Source organism: Sturnira hondurensis, unplaced genomic scaffold (assembly GCF_014824575.4).
Source record: "Sturnira hondurensis isolate 20B ecotype Veracruz unplaced genomic scaffold, ASM1482457v3 Scaffold0008480, whole genome shotgun sequence".
NCBI lineage: Eukaryota > Metazoa > Chordata > Mammalia > Chiroptera > Phyllostomidae > Sturnira > Sturnira hondurensis.
In genome coordinates, this window is record NW_028081111.1 from 440,995 (window position 1) to 462,256 (window position 21,262).

Sequence of the window (21,262 nt, forward strand, 5' to 3'; positions counted from 1 at the left end):
TTAAAAACTGGAAACAACTCCCAGGATTTTCTATGACAACCACCTCACTTTATGGATGGAAAAATTGGAGACCAGGAATAATATCGAAAAAAGAGGATTCACATGAGTTTTCACATGACTAACTCCCAATCTAAATTGTAAGGTGGTTTCATGGGGGTTTGGACAAGCACAGGCCCTGCTTGGAAAAAGAAATACCACTAATCTGTCCAGAGTATCAGGTTTTTGTTCTCAAGCCAGTGAAAGGGGTGAACCTTCTCCAAGGCAATGGCCATAACGTTTATGTATCTGGTGTCAATTTGCTTACCTCCTCCAACTGCACGGGACCAAGACAGAACGAATTGAAGGGAGTCAGTTCTGGGCACAAGGAAGGGGGCTCCACGGCTGCTCAAAATGTGACCGAGGCTATCCCGAGACAACATTGTCATCTCTGGTTCGGACTCCCCGCAGGAAGAGTGAGGCTGCAGCCTGATCAAAAAGTCCAACTGGGACAAGGCACTGGGCCCAGTGGTCCGGGTCCCCCGTCTGTAGATTTTTTCCTGATGATGATGGATCTCTCTCCCTCCCAGCTCATTACCTTCTCTAAGAAGTTTCTACAGTTTCAATGATTAGAAGACCACTTCTGCTTAAACCAACAGGTGAGGTGTAAGGTGAGCATCCATCATTAATTAGGAACTGGGCAGAATACACTTCATCCGAGATCCTCTTACAGATTTCCAGACAACTCTATGAAGCACAAACTCTAAGAGTCAAAAGCAAGTAACCCATAAGCTAATGAGAACACCAAGGGCTTCCCTTTTGTCACAAAGTGTTTAAAACCAGTTCTCCCTGAATCAAATGCTACCAAATAAAATATTTTGCATATTTAGAGTTATACTATCAATCTTAAGCTTCTTGTTAATAAAAAGTTTATCTATAGCCCTACATTAGAAGCCTCCTGTAACTTTCCATTTAAAATATTTTAAAATTATAGTCATTGATTTTAGAGAGAGAGAGAACAGAGAGGAGAGAGAAAGAGAGAGAAACATCGATTTGTTGTTCAACTTATTTATGATTTACTGGTTGATTCTTGTATATGCTCTGATGGGGGATCAAACACCAAACTGCAACCCTGACGTATTGGGACGACACTCTTAACTGAGCTACCCAGCCAGGGTAACTTTCCATTTTTAAATCCCATAAAAAAAAACAACTGAGTATTAATTCTTTCAAGAAGCATCAGTTGAGCTGGAACTGGGTGTCAGAAGTTATTCGAAGGGCTGGAGGTACAAAGATGAATAAGACATAGGCCCTCGCTGCAGAAACTTGTAGTCTGGTGAAGAAAGCAGGAATGTATCAGACTGTAAGTCTCCCTGCTCTGAACAGTGATGGAGAGACGTGCAGGGCACTATGGGCACGTAGGGGAGGAGCCCCGAGCCACCCAACTTGGGAGGGCAGGGCAGGCTTCCTGCAGGAGACATTCCCTGGGTTGGAAAAGGTTAGCCAGCTGATACTGTAGACCAGGAGACAGCGAGCAAAGGCATAGAGATAAAAAACAGGGAAGGGTGAGTAGACACCCCAAGAAGATGAGAGTGAGTGAGATTGGTTAAAAATAGCAATGATGAAGCTGAGAAGATAGTCAAAAGGAAGGTCTCTGGCCTTGACCACTAACACAGATGTGCCCATGGACAATGGGTTTTAGCATGTTAGCTCCTGAAAGCCTATAGTGAGTGTGAAGCGGACACAGGAAGGTCCCACTGAGAGTTCGCTGTGTGGAATTCCAGCATTGCTATGTAGGGTTGGGGAAGACAGACTGAGGGGCAATGACTCTTTTAAAATGTTTTCAGAGTGTCAGAGTCCACTTCTGAGTTGTTTCTTCAGATAAAAATCAGACAGCTTGGTTCTGAAAGGGCTGTAATAACCTAGTGTGCACAATCACTGACCTCTCTGAATCTCGGCCTCCCTCCTGACGGGTTACATGGCTATCATTCCTGGCCATTATCCAGGATACAGAAATGCTGACATGAATAAGCAACAGCATGCAAGAAGCCACCCAAACAAAGGTTGTGACTGCTGACTTGTTAGTTCATTGAATTAAGTCCAAATTACTGTGTCCTGGAGTTCTCCTCCCTTATGAGGGTTAAATCATTCTCTGATGTCTTTCCCTCCTTGGGCTCTGAACAAGCAGCGTCTTTGAAAAAGCTGGACCTGAGGGAACAGGTTTGGCTCCAGGCCAAACTAACTGCACACGGGCTGGCAGCCCCACGGCCTGGGAGCTCTCTGATCCCTGTCTCTGTCAGCTCGGTGTTCAGTCAGATGCAAGAATAACGGTTCAGAGAGCAAAGGAGCAAAGATGCACAGGGCCCACCTCCTGAGAAATAGTTACTGTTTAAAAGTCTACAGCTTCTAAATGCAGATGATTTTTTTATTCAGATTTGAAAACTGTAAAACAACGTTTGAGAGGGAAAGTGTCAGAGCTAGGAAGAGAGAAAAGAAACATGAAGAAGGGAAAGGGACATAAAAAGACAATAAAGGAAATAGAGAGAGGTGGTAAGGAGGTGAAGGAAGAGAGGCAAGGACATTGAGAGCCAGGATGCTTGTCCATTTCTTTTGATCAGAAAGATTTCCTGAGACTCAAAGGAGGGGCACCAGCATAATGGATTTCAGGAGTTTGCCCCATCCTTCCAGCCCAGCCCGGGAGATTTATTTTGGCTACCTTGATCCAATTTGGCCAGATTTACAAAAAAAGGACTCAGTTAAACCTCCTTTCCAATGCTCTTTTTCTTTAACTATCTACTTTGGTCTAACCCCAAAGATGCTACCTCCCTCCTCCCCCTCCAAACCCAAGTCTTCTTCTCTATCAGCTGTGATTTAGGAGACGCTTCTAACAGTCAATTCCCAAAGAGAAACCTGTGAATATTCCCAAACCCTTCCCCCAATATGAGAAGCTTCAGGAAGCCAGTCCTGACAAAGCCATGGCCATCTTTAAATGCCACCAGGGACCCGGCTAAGAAATTCCATTGCTTATCAACAATCAACCAGACCTTTTTAGAGAGACCTGAGAAAATCAGTCTGTTGTATATGGGCCCTTTTTAGACATGTATTTAGAAATACAATGCTTGCATGACACTGCATGACACTGTGTGACTGTCTGTGTCCAGAGCTTAAGTGATGTGAAGGTGGGCACTATGTATCATTGTGGCCCTGATGGTGACAGACACCGGGTCAGATGTTTCCTAAATCCTCGTAGAATGAGTGAACAAATGGATGGATGGATGAATGAACACAAATATCCCAGAGGACAAACACGTGGGCACAAATCAATGATAAAAATGAATAATGTCTTTAGAGAATAATCCACTTGCACATTACACAAATGTAATGTGCTTTGAAATCTGATGCTATTGAACTTTGTAGTGTAGTATATCCTGAGGTTCATTCTTCCTCTTCAAGACATCACTGGTATCTTTCCCTCTTCCAGATAAATGCTCCTTCCACAGCAGGGAGAACTTTCCTCTTTATGTTTGGACTCTAAATCCTTGTGAACACACAGCTAGCTGCACAGTCCCAGATGAGACCTGGTCATGTCAAGAAGTAAAAGCCAGCAAGGAGACACTTGCAAACCTGTCTGCTCGGCGGGTGCTAGGCCACCTGACATAGGCTCCTGGGATCAGTGAAGGGTCCTGGGCCTTCTGCAGACACTATGTGCCCAGAAAGCAAAGATTGCCACCCCCAAAATGCTTCATTAGTCTAGCTGAACTCTTTCTTTTAAATAAAAATTCTGGTGAAAGGGAGAGGGGGGCCAGTTTGAGAGATGTTGCTATTTTAAAAAATATAACAATGTACCCAGAATTCTCTTGAAATTGATTTTTATATTATTGGTAAAGTGTAAGAATGACTATGTCTACAGCAATATGATATATCTACAGATAAACTGAATGAATCTTTACTGGGTCCATCTATGAACACGGGCAGGAATGTACTACAATTTCGTATATAAACCGGTAACTTGCAAAAAAAATCTTGGTTTGTCTCTGATAAAGAAATGCTTTGCATGAGAGACAATGCTTGAATAAGGTAACTGCTATCTTCCGAATAAACTTTTGAACATGGAATAATGAAAAGAAATGGGAAAATAATAAATGTCAAGTTTATGACCTTAGGTCTATAGATGCACAAATAGTGATACTTGTTTTGATGTCCTACAAACTTTTAAATTCCATCAATAAGAATGCATGAAGGGACCACGATTTTCCATGTACTGTCTTAGATACTAGGAGACTGACATGAGGCATACAATTTCTGAGAGAGTTCCAGTCCAGTTCTAATCCCAAAGAATTTAAATCACCTCTAGTATACTATCTTGTAATTTAATCACAAAACATGTCAGTTCGGCCTATGCTGGACAAACATGATTATGCAGGCTAGAATGGTGGGCTGCCTCAGGTTTATACATCATCTCAGTGTTGGGGGGTGAAGGGGAGACCCACCCTACTGCTCTACCACTGCCTTCATGGGACATGGGAGCAAGCTGTTTACGTGTTCACTCTCTCACAGTCTCCTCCAGTCTCCCCAAGGCAGCTTGTTGTTTATGCTACACTCAGTCTGCCTGGTCTTCCACCTGTTATGACCCCCGACTGGCCACTGACCCCCATGTGGCAACTCCCGACTTTCATGACAGACTGGCCTCCTCATTCTGCACCCTGCCGCTTCATGGTGTTTCACTAGCACACTGTACAGGATCCTGTCACGGCCACTCGCACGCGTCCTGCTGCTCCGCGTTGGGTGGCTAAGCCTTATTTGTTCCAAAGCTGGGTCATCAGATATAGACCAGTTTATTTTCTTTCTGACTAAAAACCTAAATATTTACAGACGTCAAGGATGCTCTCTGACATGAATTTTATTAACCCACAGAAACAGGGCGGCTGCTCCTCTCACTGGGCACAGACATCACTTGCCTCACTTGGTACCATAGCCTAAAGGAAATCTTTAAGTGACAGACTAAATCAGGCCAGTAAAGGTGTGGATTACAAAGGCTGAGGACAAGTGTGATAACTTGTGATGTCCAAGTTCAGGCCAGGTGTAAGAATCACCCATGAGAACTGGACTAATGGTGGGGAAACAAATGCTGCCCCAGACCTCTCATTAGATCTCCAAGAGGACAACCATATTTACAGCAAAAGGAACATGAAGGCTACCAGTAGCCAAGGTGTGATGGAATCTTACAAAAGTGAGGCTGAGAACAGAATTGGTAGAATAAATATACATGAGTCTGAAAGCCTGAGAACCAGGAATACTGATGGTGTAAATTCCAGTGCAAAAATCAGCAGGCTCAAGAGCTGACGTTTCACTCCAAGGCCAAAGGCTGAGAAGGACCAAACTAGGCAGTCAGACTGGTGGAGTTCCCTCTTGCTCAGCCTTAATATTATATTCAGGTCTTCAACTGATTGGGCGGGGCCCACCCACAATGACAAGGACAATTTGCTTTACTCAGTCTATTGATTGAAATGCTAATCAATGGTAGAAACACCTTATAGACACACAGAGAAATAACCTTTGTGTCTGGGCACCCCATGGGACAGTCAAGTTGACATACAATTCACTATCGCAGGGGCTACAGTCCAAATCCGTAATTTAAAACAACAGAGCCCATTCACATGACCACCCCAAAATCATGTTACCAGCTTGGTCTCTCGGAAGAGCAGACTCTTGAGCACTTGAGAAGAGCCCATGTATTTTGTTCACGGTGGTCATTCTGAGGAAGTGGCCTCTCAGTGGAATTCCACATGATAAATGGGCTTTGTAAAATTCTTTTAATAAAACTACAGAAAGTATCCAGTATCTGTTTTTGTGTACGCAAGTGCAAGGAACGTTGTGTCTCATGGTACCTGAGTCAGAGAGAAACTTTCCTGCTCCAGCCCATCTTGCTGACAAAGAAATGAGTCAGCCTGACTCCCGGAGGCTGGGCAACTGACCCTTGGTGCCAGCAGGACTAGAACCCAGGCCTCCTGAGGCCCACTCTAGTTTTTTTCAATATTCTAATGGGCATTTTACTTTGTAAGCAAGATTTCTTGAAGCACTGGAAGTGACCTAACAAGCAATCTTGGGTCACAGTGTGCAGTGGAATATTCAGGTGGGTTCTCAGTAGGTCAGTGGTTAGAACTCAGGCTCTGGAGTTAAGCTGTCTGGGGTCAGATCTCAAGAGCACCATTTAAGGCTGCAAAACCTTCAGCAAAAGTTACTTTAATCTCTCTGTGCTTCAGTTTATCTGTAAAAATGAAGACAATATCAAGTATGTATATACTGCTTATGATACGCAGACTTGATAACAACCCAGCAAGAAAGACACTATCATATCTGTTTTCCAGTTGAGGAAACTGAGGCATGGAGAGATTAGGTGACTTAGCTAAGGTTGCACTGCTTGTAGATGAGGGAGCGGGACATGAACTCTGGCAGCCTGGCTCCAGTGAATGCACGTCCACTAGCCAGTCACACCCGTCTTCTGGCATATTTGTGCACATTAAATGAGATTGAGGAGATGATTGCCTAGAACATAGAAGAGTGCCCGGTCCTCAGTAAGCCAAGTTAGCCTTTATCAACAGGCTGCTGAGTGAAAGCATTTTAAAGCACCACAGATTAATAAAGACCATGGAAACCCAATTCTATACCTTCATTGATAACCCCTAAAAATTGGGAGTGAGCTAAATCTGGAAAACAAGGTGAAAAACATTTTATCCAGATGCACAATGTAATGTTCTTCATTAAGTTTGGTTTTATGGAAGTTTAATTGTCCAACCAGAAGTCCCTGTACCTCTAAGACTTGCCTCAAGTGTTTTGGGTCTAAATTCCCCCAGGATAGCGAACTCCTCCTTCTGACACATTACTGCAAAACCCAGGTCAGCAGACGCAGTGTCAAACGCGACCAAAGGATCTGGCCTTGTGTTTTGAACAGTCTCCTGATTATAAGCCCCACACTGTGATTCACGTCCTAACGTAGGTAAATGCAAGAGAGTGCTGCCACTGGAAAGCAGCTGTGTGCCTTTTGCCTCAGCCTCGGCTCTGCTCCTTGGCATGGAAACCCATGTTGGGGTGTGAAAGTAAGTATAATTGTTCTTCATTTAAAATGGGAAACAGTATTTAACAACCTCTGTCAGATATGTTAGGTAAGCTAAGATATCACACAAGTGCAGCTTAAGGTGAGATATTTTTTTCGTTTCAAGTAGCCCATTTCGTTGAATACTGTGGTTAATTTTTTAATTTTCGCAGGTGTTAATTCATAAGGTCATACCGCAAGCTCCACTTCTTTCTATTAAGGAGAAAGGTTCTGACACCCCGCACAGACACATGAGGGTCAGAGTCAAGGTCTTCGGGGTGGGGGAACAATCAAGTCCCCGCGCTGGGACCCTTGGCCGGCCTTTGCCGTGTATCCCTCGTGGGTGGCACAGCCCCTGCTGGCTTGCACACGGACTGCAGGCCTCCCTCCAAGGATGAGGCGGGGGTCCCTCCGGCCTACGGTACCCTCCCTCCACCACGAGGCCTCCCCACCGAGGTTCAGCTTCCTTCCTCCCGAATCTCTTCCAACCACACGGCTCCCCTGTCCCCGGGTTTCCTCCACCGCTGGACCCCCCTAACCCCGTATCCCCCCAACCGCTCAACTGCCCTGTCCCGGGGTCTCTCCCAAGGCTTGCCACCTCTCTCTCCCGATCTCTCCCACGGCTTGGCTTCCCTGGCCCCACGCTCTGCGGTTGGAGCCCATCTCTCTCTCGCGGCTAGGATGGTGGTACTCACCGCGCAGCGGGCGGGCGCTCCCGGACGCGGCGGGATAGAGGTCTGCGGTGGCCGCGGGTGCTGCTCCAGGACGCCGCTCGGCAGCCTGCTGAGTGGAGCGCAGCCTCCGGCCCTGGCGAACCCCGCGTGTCATTTGACCATATAAGGAGAAAGACGCACGCCTCCGAGACGCCGGCGGCGCGGGCTCGGCGCGCTGGCCGCGGATGCGGGGGCGCTGAGGCTTGCGCCCTCGCCCTTCGGCTCGTGGCGCCACGCCAGTCTCCGGCTGCGGGTGCGGCGGCGGCTGCGGCGCACGCGGATTTGGACTCTTTGTGGACTCTGGCTGCCCGCCCCACCCCGCCCCACCCCGTTCCATCGGGCCTATAGCTCACTAGGTGACGCGCACTTTACCCCCTGTAGTTGTCTGGCAGGGTTGGGTGTGGGGCGAGGGCCCGGGGGCGCCGCGGCGGCGACCTGAGGCCCCTGCGGGCAGAGTGGCAGGAATCTGCGGGGTTCGCGGAAAGAGGAGCAGGCGGAAGGCTGAGAAGGCGCGGTGAGAGGCGTGAGGGATGGAAAACGGCCACTTACACGTCTTTCGAGAGCGTGGGCGTCGGGAGGATGCGCCTGAGATGTATTTGCACGGTGGTTTTTTTCCCCATCTTTCACTGCAGACCCCCCTCTGCCACGAAGAAAATCCAGCTGATGGCTCACAAACATGGATAATGCCACGTTCTTTGTTGCGCTAGAGAGGGCACAGAAGGTCCCATCCCCAACACTCGAGGGGCGAGGGGGCCCTAAACGTACTCTGTCCTCTCTGGGCGAGGGAAACAAAAGTGCGGTGGAGGGCCTCACAAAACTCAGGCCCTCTGCCTGACACACAAACCCACACACCATAGGGCAGTGGCGAGAGAGGGGACACAGGCCGAGCCCCGTGTCCTGGGAAAGGGAGCATCTGGAAAGAAATGTTTGTTCTTAAGTAGGTGGCTAGCTGCCGTGCTTAGGCACAGGTAAGTGGAAGGTGAGCCTGACAGGCAGCGAAGGCATAATAGAAACACTGGGAGCAGACACATTATATTTAACACTCAGTGGACCTCAGAGAAAGAAAAAGTACTTGACTGTTTTCTCTTGGTTGACGATAGCTAGAGATTTTTCGGAGGCTTCCAGTGGGTCTCCGGTCAATCACAGAACTTGAGAACCACCATATTAGCTTCCATTGCTGAGCACTAGCTTTTCGTGGAATCCTATTTGATCCTCATCCTTTTGAGGCACGGGATTTTTTGCTGAGGACCACATCAGAGAGATTCGCTCACAGCCTGGGGGCAATCATTATGCCAGTTGAGATTTGAACCAGAGTCTGTCAGATGGCAAAAGCATGCAAGGATCTCACAGGACATGAAATGCCCCTTACCCCATGGGTCACTTCAGTGCCCTCCAGAGGGCTAAGACAAAACTCAGACAGAACTGGGGCATGTGGGGAATCCAGCCTTCCCTCCCTCTTCCTTTCCTGAACCCCTCAGCTTCTCACCAAGATGGGAAGTATGGCTTTCTAATCTAAATTCCCACTGAAAATCAAGGCAGGCCAGTATCCTGAAAATTGACAACCAAGTGTGTGTAGAAAAGCCTTCCTCTCACAATATCTAGATTTGCTGTCTGTATAGCTGGAAATTACAAGATGATATGATTCTCCAGTGATGAGTCTAAAAAAAAAAAACAAGTCTAAAATTATTGAAACATTTTCTGCACTTCTTTCTTTCGGCTAACTTTATTTCATTTTCTCAGTTTTGTTTTTAACTCATTCATTTTCATTTTATTTTTAAATATAACTATGTAGTTGTGTAAATCTTCAAATAACTGCTTTAACTGTGCCATACAGATTCTGATGTATTCTGTTGTATTTTCTTTATTATTATTTTAAGAAATTCTGCAATTTAATTTTGTATTTCACCTTTGACCTAAAGGATAGAAAAACATATTAAATGAACTTATGGGGACGTAATTAACAAAATCTAGACTGTGGAAGCAAATTTGTCCAGTTTCCACAACAATGTCATAGACGAATAAAAGGAGGAGAGAGGTGGAGGAGGAAACCAAAAGATAAAAAACGACTAGCCAACTGCACTGAATGGGTGGACCTAAGAACAGACTATTTAAAAAACAAATGTTCATGAAACAATTCAGCATTTATAAATTAATAAACTAGCATTAATTTATTTCAGGTGTGATAATAAAGTCACACACACTCATTGTTAAAGTCCTTACTTTGCCGAAGTATTGCCATATTCACCAATGAAATAACATTACGTCTGGGGTTGCTTCAAAATAATTTGAGTTGCAGGGGATGGGTGGGATACTCACACAGAAACACACACACACACTATATATATGTATATGTATGTATATACACACATATATCATACTATTTTTATATACACTATATATACATAAAATAGTATCTGCCATGGATTAATGGTAACCATGAAGTTGGGTGACAGGTATGTGGGTTTCATTGTACTAGTCTAGCTCCTTTTGTAAGGCTTAGAAAATTCCATGATGACCATTTTAAAAATTATAAACACACATACCATTTGCCCTTAACCCAGCATTTCCCCTCACAGGAAATTGTCTTACAGATTGGCTTGTTCATGTGTAAATTGACATTCACATGAGGAAAGTCACCATGGAATTGCTTATAAATAATAGTAAAATACTGGACCATGTTATATGATCATTAACAGGGCCTAGTTAAATATCATACTGTACATTTTAAAATTATATATATGCATCTGTTAAAAAGAATGAGGTAGCTACACTGATTGATTTGACATGATCTTCAAGATGTAGCAACAAAAAGTATAGAAAGAACACTTTGTAAATAGTGAGCAACTGTTTGTGCTAACAATCAAGGAAAAGAAGGGAAGAGGACAATAAGTACGTTCAGTGTGGTTGCCTCTGGGGAGATATTGGGACTGAGAGTATCGAGTGAAAGCAAGATTAATTTTATTATATACCCTTTGTTTCCTTTAAATTTTGAGTTATGTAAATGTATTATCCATTCAACAAAAAATTAAATTAATACATGTGCCTTCTTTAAAAAATATGAGAAAAAATTGTTAAACTGAGTTTATAGAAAGTCAGTAGGAGGTTTATTAGAAGTAGAGGAAGGAAGAATGCAGCTCTGGCCTTAATGACATGTATTTTTCTGAACAATTTTAAAAATATTTTATTTATTTATTTTTAGAGAGAGGGGAAGGGAAGGAGAAAGAGATGGAGAGAAATGTCAATGTATGGTTGCCTCTTGCGTTCCCCCTGCTGGGGACCTGGCCCGTGCATGTGCCCGGACTGGGAATCAAACTGGCCGCCCTGTGGTTTGCAGGCCAGTACTTCATCTACTGAGCCACACCAGCCAGAGCTTTTGTGAATAATTTTAATCAAAGGACAAACTATTAAAAAAATAAAATTTTATAGAACATTCTGGTAAAACGTATTTTGAAAAGTTCTATCTTGTACAGCATTGTATTTCCCAGACCTATAGCATGGCACATGGTATGTGCTTCATAAACATAGATAATGAATGGATGAATTGCAGAGAATTGTTTAAAATGTAACAAGTCACTCATTTTATAAGTGATTATAGTTCTGTGTAACAGAGAGAGTATTATAGAAAATATAATACAGTCTAAGGCATTGCAGCTTGATGTCTGGGATGTAGACTAGATTTGAATCCCTATACTTACATATGACTAGCTCTGTGGCCTGGGGCAACCACAAGACCCTCAGTCTGCTCATGCATAAAAGTGAACTAATAACCTATATATTGCCAAACTTGGGGGAAGATCCTTTCACATAATGCGTACAAACCACTTCGCACAGAGTAAGCCCTCAGTTATCTGATGATAAAGAACAGATGAATCCAGAATAAGAAGGAAACACGAAGGTGGTTAAAAGGTGCAAACTTCCAGTTATAAGATAAATTAGAAATGGGGATATAATATACAGCATAGTGACTGTAGTTAATACTGTATTACGTGTTTGAAAGTTGTCAAGAGAATAGACCTTAAAAATTCTCATAAAAAACTGTAACTGTGTGGTGATGGATGTTAACTAGATTTACAGTGGTAATCACTTTGTAATGTATACCAATATTGAATCATGATGTTGCATACCTGAAACTAATATAATGTTGTGTGTCAATTATGTATACCTCAATTTAAAAAATAAAACATACTTAGTCCTCATCAGAAGGGAGCATTAAGTTTAGGTGCTGTTCTAAAGATAAAAGGTTGCCTTTTTGGTGTAAAAATTATCTGCTATAGATATATAAAAAGGCTAATTCACAGAAAAAAATTAAGAGATTGTATTTTTCTGGGAAAGGGATGAAGTGACAACTCTGATAGGTTATTTAGGTTCTTCTGTTTATTTCTGTTCTCTTGTAACTCTTTCGCCAACCAACGCGACCCTAACTTCTTCCTTTCTTGCTGTGGAGGTTTCAGGGACAGACATATCTAGGGAGGGAGGAAAGAAAGGGAAGAATTTATGGTGTAGGCCAGTGGTTCTCCAAGTGTGGTCTGGGACCAGCCACAGCAGGATCACAGGGAAACTTGCTAGAAGTAAACATTCTTGGGCCCAGCTCTGTGTTTCAACAAGCCCTGCAGGCAATTCTGATGACTGTCAGTGCTTCTGGGTAAAATGCCATGGAGGAATTCCAACTCCCAACTCAGTAATTTACCTGAAACCTAGTAGATGTCCATTTCTATGGGGGTAGGGAGTGGGAACAGAGGTAGACTGAACATAGGCAAGACTCAGGAACTCTAAATCCAATAGCAAGCATTTACTCACTCTGTCAGATACAAAATTTACAAGACAGAAAGTTCCAGCCTGTGTCTCAGTAACACAAATGCTGAAACTTAATTCTCTCCACAGAGAGGCTCAGAGGAAGGCAGAGCTTCCAGAATAGCCAAGGATTGCAAACCAGATGGTGGGTGATCAGGTGGACCAGGGAGGCCGGTGGGCCAAGACCCATGGCACCGGCTCCAGGAGACCTGACCATCACCAGGAAGCAAGGGAAGCCTGTGAAAACACAAGGTTGCTGAGACAGGGTATGGTCAGACCTCCCTACCTTAGTTACCCTAACTAACCACTTCAATGAAGATTTTTTAGAGCACTTTTATTCCACTGACGATGGGGTTTCTCACAGGCAGTTCCACCCACTGAAACCCGGGGCAGGAAACAAGTGGATAATTTGTCCCTGATTCAGAGGTAATCATTCTTAATTGTCTCAGATGGTTGGAGGGTGATTGTGTCAGATCATAACAACTTGTGGTCAAAGGCTGAATTCTCCCCATGCCTCCTGGAGGGAAGTGGAGTCAGGAGGCAGGACTTGGGAGCTTCCCCTCGACACAGTACCAGACCCCAGTGTGGTGGCTCAGACACTTGGACTCACCTACTCATGCTCACTCCCTCTGAGCCCCAGCACTAGGGTGGCAGCTTGAAGGGCACGAGTGGCAAAGAGGAAGGAACTGAAGTGTTTGACATCTAGGCAAGGAGAGGCCATTGTCCCTTTCCTAAATCCTCCTCCCACAGAGCTGGCAAGCTGGTGCCGTATCTGAAACTCCATCAACCTGGCTAACACTGTTTGACCCGTCTTGGAGATGCCCTGAGACTCTGCCTCAATCCACATAGGAGCCCACCCAAGCTGCTTTTCCATGTGAATAGCCAGTCTTGGTTCATGCTTCAGAACTTTCTACATCCTCTCAAACAAGCAAGAGCTGGCCTCAGTGACTCCTAAGACTGGCACTAGCAGCAGCCAGCCTAGATTCACCGTTCGGCTTTGCCTGGGAATCTCCAAGCCCAGCACAAGTAGCAGCCATCCCAGATTGCTTTATAGCTCAGGCAGGGTGGCCCTGGGCAATACACAGGTGGGGGCTGACCTTGGCCTGCATCACCTAGAAAACCCCAGGACCAGCATACCCAGTGGATAGCTTCAGACCACATCAGAGCACTACCACTCTGCCCCTGAACATCCAATCCTCCAAGAAGGGTGAAGTTTGCTGATAAGTCACAGACAATCCTTACAGCTGACTGGCCTGGGTAAACACCTCTTGTTGATCTTCCAACAACAACCAAGGCTCAGCTGTAAGAGAAAGGTGTACTCAGCCCACATGAAGGGCACCTCTTGAGTACACAACTTGGGTGTTAGGGGCGGCTGTGCTACTAGACCCTACAGGACATCTACTACATTAGGCCATACTACCAAGACAGAGAGTCATAGCAGCTCTAACTAATATGTAGAAATAAACACAGGGAGGCTGCCAAAACAAGGAGACAAAGAAAAATGATTCAAATGAAAGAACAGATCAAAACTTTAGAAAAAGTGCTAATCAAAATGGAGATAAGCCATCTGTCAGATGCAGAATTCAAAACACTTGTCATAAGGTGCTTAATGACCTTAGTGAGGACCTCAACAGCATAAAAAAGATCCAGTCAGAAATGAAGGAGACACGAATTGACATAAAGAACAATTTCCAGGGAAACAACAGTAGAGTGGATGAAGCCAAGAATCAAATCAATGATATGGAACATAAAGAAGCAAAAAACATAATCAGAATAACAAGAAAAAAAGAATACAAAATTAGGATAATGTAACCAGCCTCTGGGACAACTTCAAGTGCTTCAACATTTGCACCACTGGGGTGCCAGAAGGAGAAGAGAAACAACAAGAATTTGGAAATGTATTTGAAAAAAATAATGAAAGAAAACTCTCCTGATTTTTGGTGAAGGAAATAGACATGCAAGTCCAGGAACCACAAGACAGTGGATGCAAAGATGCCCACTCTAGGACACATCGTAATTAAAATGCCAAAAGTTGATGATAAAGAGAGAATCTGAAAGCACCAAGAGAAAAGCAGTTAGTTACCTACAAAGAAGTTCCCATAAGACTGTCAGCTGATTTCTCAAAAGAAAACTTTGCAGGATACAAGGGACTGGCAAGAAATATTCAAATCAAGAAAAGCAGGAGCCTACAGCCAAGATTATTTTACCAAGCAAAGATATAATTTAGAATCAAAAGGCAGATAAAGAGCTTCTCAGGTAAGAAAAAACTAAAGGAGTTCATCATCACCAGTCCATTATTATATGAAATGTTAAAGGGACTTTTTTAGGAAAAAGAAGATCAAGACTATGAACAATAAAAATAGCAAAAAAATACCTATCTATCAATAGTTGAATCTAAAAAAAAACCAAATTAAGCAAAGAAGAACAGAGACAGATTCATGGATACAGAGAGTGTTCTGATGGTTCCCAGGTGGGAGGGGGCTGTAGGAGAATAGGTGAAGAGGTTAAGGCATTAAGAAGTACAATTAGGTAGTTGCAGAATAGCCATGGGGCTGTAAAGTACAGTGTAGGAAATGGAGTAGCTAAGAACTTATACGCATGACTTATGGACATGAACAATGGTGAGGGGATGGACTGAGGGAGTGGGGGGTGCTTGGCGGAGGGTGGCAAAGGGGGAAAATGAGGACAACTGTAATAGCATAATCAATGAAATAGAATTTAAAAAATAATATAAACAGAAGTGTTACTAAGGTCTGTGCAAACCTATCAGAATCTCATTTCAAATGAAACATATTTGCATCCCTAAAATACCTGAAGTTCTTTTTTCTTTCACAGTGTTTTTTTTTTCCAGTTAGAAGAGAAGGTTACCTGAAGCCCTTTTACATGTGGCCTCTGACAATTCTTTCTGGCATCTAGAAATGGGAGCTTTGTATTCCTCACTTATTTTTCAGAATGTTGATTTTAAACCACACTGAAATCTAGATATTCTTACTGAATTAAGTTTATGAGTCAATACTTTAAAATCATAAGCTCTCTCTCCTCTGCCACCAAAGTCTTTTTGTACTATTTCTCCTTTGATGGGGGTCATTAACAGGAAAACCACTGGTCTAGCTAGGAAGAGCCAGGGAGCCAGCCCTAGAGGGCAGGCTTCAGCTTGGGCTCAGGATGCCCCATGGAGCAGTGTGCGTGCCCTAGGTAACACACACCCTTAAACTTTGTGTGTGTTCCCCATCTCACCTGTGAAACAAAGAATATACCACCTCTCTTGTTACCTTAAAGGGTTATTTCAAATTGTTTAATTTTTCTCAAGTCATTTTTATGGCTAATAAATAATTGAACATTTTCTAGAATATCTCCTGTGGCTGATTCTTCACCATGGTGTGGATTGATGTGAGATAAAAAGCTGTATTATGTGTTGCTTTATGTTCTTCTGAAAAACAAGGAGAATCTTCCACCTATTTCAGAAACTGCTTTAACATTGGACCTAAGAGTCATGAAAGAGCTTTCTGGAACAGCCAAAACCTTCTTTCTATATCATTGCAATGGTAATTGTTGAAACACCAGGAAAAGATTTTCTAAAAGAACTGAGCTCCAGCTTATACTGGCCATACTGTCCCTGCCACATATGTTTTAGAATTCTGAGCCATGCTAACTGATGATGTTTTTTGAAATTTCCATGCAGTGAGAGATGTTGAGAAATCACTCTGTAACAGTCCCAGATTAGCTGTGTGCCTCCCTGCAGGGATGGAGGGGGCTCCAGTGGCAAATGACCATTGGGTACCTGAAAATGTGCATCTTGGTGTTCTTAAATTTGCGATGTCTTTCCCTTTTCTTTCTTTTCTGCCTTAATTTCAACAATTTGAAATTATATTTTCATCTTACTGATGGCCTTATTGTAGCGTAGTTCCCTGGCTTTGTTAACATTGTACGAACTTAGTTCTCACTCTCATCGCTTAGTGTAGGGTGTCTATTTCCCTGTGTCTCGATTGGTTCCTTGAATTTCCAGGTCATATTAAAAGCAGATGAAGGACATCCTTGAGAAGTGAGTATGTTTGGAAAGTTATCGGGTCAGGAGACAGGGATCCTGAGTTAAGCCGTCTTTGAGACCTTCTGGCTCATTCTCTTTGCTCCCATATGCTCTACCTGCAGCTGGGGTGAGAGGGGAGTGAGGAGGAAGATCCTTTTTTCATTGTGCTCTGCTGGCAAGTTTCTCTTTATTCTTTAAAGCACGGATAAAGTGTCTCCCCCAGGAAGGCTGTCCAGGGAACCGATCAATAGCCTTCTTTTTTTGTCATTCCATACTGTCTCATCCTTCCCTTCTTTACAACAACAGGAGTAAGACCCCTTATGGGCAAGAATTGAGACCTTAATTTCTATATACTCTGCAGTTTATAACTTGGTCAGTATTTACTGAATTTGATTCCAGTTTTTAAAAAATGCCAAACCAATATAGGATAGCCATACAAGGACTCATTTGGGGCCTCCCTGAATAAAAAAAAGTCCAGCCTATTGCCAATTGGGTAGTTTAGGTATCTGGGCTTTGCATTGAGATCCTGCTTGCAAACGACTTGGATTAAAGCAAGGCAGAAGGTCCTGTCCTTCCAGATGGCGTCAGAGGTTAAGAAGCTGAAAATGGGGTATCAGGGGTCAGCATGGGACAGTTCTTGGGATACTGCTTGTATCTCCAAGATCAAGGTCTTCCTAAAGTGGGGTATGCTTCTCTTGGCCTACTCCTGCTGCTGCATCTTTCCTGGACCTTACCCAACCACTAAGACTGGGGCTTATTGAGTGACTTCCTTGAAGTCTACAGCCTTCGTTTTTAGCAACTGAATGTGGTGTTCATGTCTCTAAATAATGCTTGGGGCATGTTTGATTTTCTATCAAGTGCTTTTAAAAAGTTTGTCTATACCAATGGGAACATGTAAATAGAAACTCCTGTATCCCACAGAAATTCATAAAAGTTCTATTCTCTATAGTGTCATGAGCATGTTTTACAGGCCATTTGTGGAGCAGATTTACTTGCTGTTGCCTATTTAATGATAACAACTCTGCATAGTTTGGAAGAGGGGTCCCACCCTTGAAGCTGCTTCTGATAAACAGTCTGCAGAGATGAGCCCAGACAGAAGCACATAGCTTATCTCCCTCCAACTGTACCTGTTTTAAGGTGAAATCACTCAGGGAAAAAATTTTTCTGTTTCCTTTATTCACTCAGACTGTTGATGTATAAACATTCCCAAAGGTAGACTCAATGAGTAAGCTTGCCTTTTTGACTGTTGGAATCTATACTCATGGAGATGACTGCAGGGCTTTCTAAGCCGTGTATTCCTAGTTTTGACTTAACCATCAGCAGGCCATCTTAGAATACTTCCCAACCAAGACTGGAACCAGTCCTTTGGCTTACAAGAAGCACACCTTCACACAGCCAGCTGGGTTTGCAGGGAGAATTGTGTTGTTTTGGACAGGCCTCCTTTGCTCATGTGCGAGGGGCACACACAGAGAGAGGACAGTGTCTTCACATCCCCGATTATGGAATGAGGAGATTGTGGAATGATTCCTTTAGAGAAGCAATCATTCATCAGAAGCAATATTTTTTGTAAAAAAAAATATTACAACAAATTTTTCTTTTCTTTTTTTCTTTTGACTCTTGGTATGGTGACTTTTTTTTTTTTGAAAAGAAAGGTAAGATGGGTGTGGATTTAGACTAAGAGTCTTGGAAGATTTAATTCTTCCCTTTCTGTCTGAAATTCAGGAGGAGAGGTGGTTTAAGAGGAGCTTCCCGTGCAACATGGTACCTGTGGTGGGAGGGTGATGGGGGAGGGGCACCTGGGAGAGCCTCTGGCAGTCTCAGGGCAGGACACCTCCCTGTAGTGATAGGAAAGACTGAGGTGTGGTAGGCTGAGGGACGCTGAGCTGGGGTGGTGAAAGTCTATGTACGACCAGTTTTGGGGACCTAGAGAAGGTGCCATGCAGGCCTACTGAGAAGAATGTCCCAGAAAGAACAAGAGAAGATCATCTGCAGGAAAAACGGGAAAGGAGAACACAGTGAGAGGAAGAAAAAGGAAGCTTCCATTTGGTAAATATGTGAGGAGGCAGTACTTGGCTAGTTAACTTATATGGGTAAATAAAGTGCTGGATACTTTCACCCAGAAGTCAGGAATGGTTTTACAGGAAAAGCTGAAATTACCCCAAAACTCTCCCAACTTAGTTTCAGCCATTTCAAGACAGGCCATGATAGGAAAGTAGGGTAAATGTAGAGGGCATATGGAAGCTTAGTAGCTCAGCCCTCAGGTTAATAGTAAATTTTATATTTTTGTTTAATAAAGTTGTTAATTGTGTTGTAATTGTGCTTAGGACAAACCTTCTTGTCTATACTGCATATGACATATAGTAACATTATCATTTAAATGCTTATTAAGGTACTTGGTCCCAGAGAGAAGAGGCAGAGGTGACACAAATCCATCCTGGAACCATCTCCAGTTCATCCCTGACTGTCCTGGTGTCCCAGAGCTGCTAGTGTGGATCAGATGGGAAAAGCTCATACTGTGTTAGTAACAAGCCACATGCTGGCCCAGCCTTCCCCAGGGCCTGAGCTAGGAGAACAAGCCAACTCCTGCCTTCTTCCTACTGCGAGGGCCTTCGGCAGAGTTAACCAGGACAAAGAGGCATTCCAGAGGGCAAGGAATACCAGGAGCCTTGACCCAGTTATTAGGCTGGGGTAGGGATCCCGAGATTACCATCTACACTCTGGCAAAGCTGGAAGCAGAGGCTGTGATTTGGGAGGCAAGACCCAGCATCTTCCAGTGCTCACACCAAGGGTGGAGCGCAGCAGAGCAGGGCTGTGCATATGACCTTTTTCTCCCCAAAAGTAGCAGCTTACCAGCTGGAAGAAAACCTGGCAAGTCTGAAACCCAGGTTACTTTTACTGGCGACTCCTTCACCTACTAGAAGCCTGGCTTCTCTCTCTCTTTTCATGGTCCTGACAATAACCAAGCATGTGCCCTGATAAGAAAAATAAACCCCAATAGCAGCAAAATGAATTATATTCTCTTCTCTATGTCTGGCGGGGCCAGGCTGGTCTCTTGGCAGACAGAGAAGATTAACGTGACGGTTAGTCTGCACGAGCCCAGGTCAGGTGCTACTTTAACTGAGCACTTCTGCTAGAGGTTCTCTGAATGTCAGTAAGCTACTTGCTAGCAGATTTATTAAGGCAATGCCTTTGGAGCCTATTTTGACTGCTAATCTCTGGTACATGTTGGTGGTGTCTAAACCAACAATTCAAATGGTCTTACTCAGACCAGAAGGATTTCTTGGCACAGGCAACCAGAGGGAAGTGTGTGGTGTGCACATCTTGTATGAGCTTGCATTTTTATTGTGCTGGCAACCAGAGGAGTCCACATAGGTGGAAAGAAATGCAGCAAGAGTGAAATGAGGAGGAGTGAAATGAGTAACTTCTCTATCGGAGAGAAGTAAACAGCACTACAAGGCCAAATGCAGGTGGTAGCAGTGAGGCTGTGAACGTGGAGAAAAGTTATGTGATAGAAATATGCTTAGTTACTTTAGGAAGCCATGCACTGCCTGTTAAACAAACCTCAAGTAAGATTCCAGGGGTCTAGTACATAAAAGGTTTTTATTTTAAGATTTCAAGTTCTATTTCATCACTTGCAAAATATTCACCATTTTGGCTCTGAACCAAATCCTTATGAAACTTAAGGGAGGGGAGCAATAATACAAACCAACATGAAAGAAGTCCAAATGGGCCTCTGTGGGCACAGGTGTGTGATACTCATTTGGGTAGTGAGACTCATCCATTTCTATCTCAGTTCATAAAGCTGATCCTAAAAAGACAGGCTGACACCCACTATATTTGAAAGTGTAGGCAAAAATTAAAGGACATTAACATAACTTCCCAGTATTATTTTTGAGTTAAATTTTCAACATGTAACTTTTAAAAATAAAAACAAATGATAAGTTTAGAAAGAGTATTAGCAAAGATCAATCCTGTTACATTTAAAGTGAACTTTAAAAGAAAATGAAATATAATGTACAACATTTTTTCTCCATTAATTATTTTTTAGCTCAACTTAACAGCCTTTGTTTCTTATTCCTGGTTATAGTCAGAATTCTTTTCCCCTAATCACCCCAAATCCTAATCTTTAAAATAAAGAATTTGTAAAAGATCCTAAAACTCAGGGCTATTTTGACAATAAAAGCTCATCTGACATCCTTCTCATAGCAATTGGATTGAAGACGGTGGGCAGGAAGAACTTACAAGTCAGAAACTTTCTATTTGCTAAGTGATTCATCCTCACAATGCCACAAAAATAAAGAAACGTCAGCCCATCCCTTCCAGAGTTTAAAGTCCAGTGTGACTGGGAGGGAGGGAGCCAGCTGGGTAAAGGTGAGAGCCCAGTAAGATCTGCTCAGGGTTCAGCTCTGGAAAGTATATGCCACTCTAGGTATATTTACTCATAAATCCAAAAGAATTGAAAGCAGAGTCTCAAAGAAATATTTGCACTTGCATGTCCGCAGCAACACTATTCACAATACCCGAGAAGTGAAAGCAACTCAAGTGGTCATGGATGGGAGAATGAACACAACGTGGTCTATACATACAACATAGTATTATCCAGTCTTAAGAAAGGAGGAAATTCTGACACTTGCTACAACATGGATGAACCTTGAGGACATT

The 21,262-nt window shown here is 43.4% G+C and overlaps 1 protein-coding gene across 2 annotated transcripts in view; it reads right to left on the bottom strand.

Moving 5' to 3' along the window:
* Positions 1-21,262, bottom strand: part of FHL2 (four and a half LIM domains 2) — a 68,772-nt gene that overhangs the window by 31,431 nt on the left and 16,079 nt on the right. Inside the window, exon 1 of one of the 2 annotated variants that reach the window (XM_037054978.1) lies at positions 7,765-7,894. The exons of the other annotated variant lie outside the window; for it this stretch is intronic. The gene's annotated coding sequence lies outside the window, so the exon portion shown is untranslated. Of the gene's footprint in view, positions 1-7,764; positions 7,895-21,262 lie in introns of those variants that run through there. 2 annotated transcript variants of the gene reach the window in all.